This window comes from Rhea americana, unplaced genomic scaffold, assembly GCF_003343005.1.
Source record: "Rhea americana isolate MKP2758 unplaced genomic scaffold, rheAme1 scaffold_175, whole genome shotgun sequence".
Classification (NCBI taxonomy): Eukaryota; Metazoa; Chordata; class Aves; order Rheiformes; family Rheidae; genus Rhea; species Rhea americana.
This window is the reverse complement of record NW_028185872.1, coordinates 1,205,110-1,206,864: the sequence shown is the minus strand read 5'-3', so window position 1 is coordinate 1,206,864 and position 1,755 is coordinate 1,205,110.

The following is a 1,755-nucleotide window of genomic DNA, read 5'->3' as shown; positions in this document are numbered from 1 at the left end:
ATGGACACAAAGCTGTGATTAACAGGAAGAATTAAACAAGGACCAGTGAAAGGCAGCAGAAAGGATCAGAGGGGCTCATCTAATGCTGTTTCTCAGCTTCCCTAAGAATGGAAGGACAATTAATTAAATTAAGGTGCTGATACTGAGCTGTTCTAATTCCTGCCTGAGACGTGAGCGTGTGTGTGCTGTTCTGCATGTACGAAAGCAGCGGGAGAAAGGGAAGTCGGGATGGGGATGTGAGTGAGGGCAGGTGTCCCATCCTTCCCCTCCCGTCCTCCAGTGACACGGTGCAGCTGCAGATGCTGATTTTATTTTCTTTTTTTTTCTTTTCCTTTTTTTTTCCCTTTGGAGGCCCTCCCAGAACCTGGCACTGAGTTATGAAGTGAAGGCAAGCGATAAAAAAGCAAATGTTAGTTCTCTAAGCAGCCCTGTTCTCAACTCCCTTGTATCTGTCAGACTGTTTTTCTCACAAGTGTTTTGTTTTTTTTTTTAATGGCACAGAGGATCTCAAATGTGCAGTGAAGAAAAACTTTGGACACTAAAATCTCTGAATAATCTGTGCCAGTCTAAATCCCCTTTAGGCCTGCTTATTACCAGGCTGTAGATGCATGCTAGCGGGTAGTAGCAATTCAGCGAGGTGACCAACTTTCTCACGTCGCATCCCTCCAGCCCCTTTGCAGATCTGTTGTAAAAGAAAAGGTTGTAGAAAACGTGGAAGGAGGAGATCAGTGCAGCGTGTTTTGTGATCGTCTCTACAGACCATTCGCTATAGAAACAAAACTGCAGAGCGTAGAGTAAACCTTTAAACCTTGTCTTACTGCACACCAGCYTTATTTTGAAAGCGAATTGAAAGTGTTTAGAATCTAAATGTGGAACACAATTAACTATGGAGGCAGACACGTTGCTGAGGTAGCGTTTTCAAAGAAAGACGAATTTGAAGAAAAAATCTTATAGGATTGCTGCTTTTTCTGAGTCTTGCATTTAGAAGTCTTTTATCCTTAGGCTCCCGAGTTGCATAACCTGCATTGCAGCCCGGAAAGGTATTATTTGCCGCTCGTGTAGCTGAACGACCTGCTCTGAGATGCGCGAGACGGCGTCAGTGATCCCGCGGCTGTGGACGCCCCCGGTTCTGCCCCGGCCCCCAAAGGCTCCGGCGGCTTCTGCGCTCCGTTGCTGTATCGGCTGCTGYGGCAGCAGAGGCTCCGTCACGCCTTTTTCTTAGGGGTTTTTATAACCTGTGTTCTTAGCCTGGTTGGGGAATTAGTGAATTTAAGGCCTTTCCTTATTGCTTTAGAGGTTCGGGCGGCCGGAGGGAGCTGTTTGCTGTCGGCCCCCTCCATCAGCGGCTAAGGCGGAAGAACACGAAGCCGCGGCACCGGCACGCCTCCCGGTCGGTGTTCGCGGACGCGCTTTACCAAGCCCGCTCGATTGGGTTTTTTGCCCGTCTCACAGACCGGCTTCGAGCTGCGCGGCAGGCCCGGGCCCCGCCGGCGCGGCGCGGCGCGGCGCGGTGCAGCCAGTCGAGGGCCTGGCGCGACGGTGGCTGGGCWGGGCCCTGGGGTATTGGGCCTTGAGGGAGAAGTATTTCCATTTTCTTGAAGGAGTCGTGACCCCCCTCCCCCAGGCGTGGGGAGTTGGAGGGGAGACCTAAAGGGCTGCGTCCTTTGGGCGGGGGGGAGGCAGCACGATGGCTGCCGGGGCGCTCGGGCCCGCGCAGGCCGCGCCGGGCCTCCTTCGCGGGCGGGAGCTGAGCGC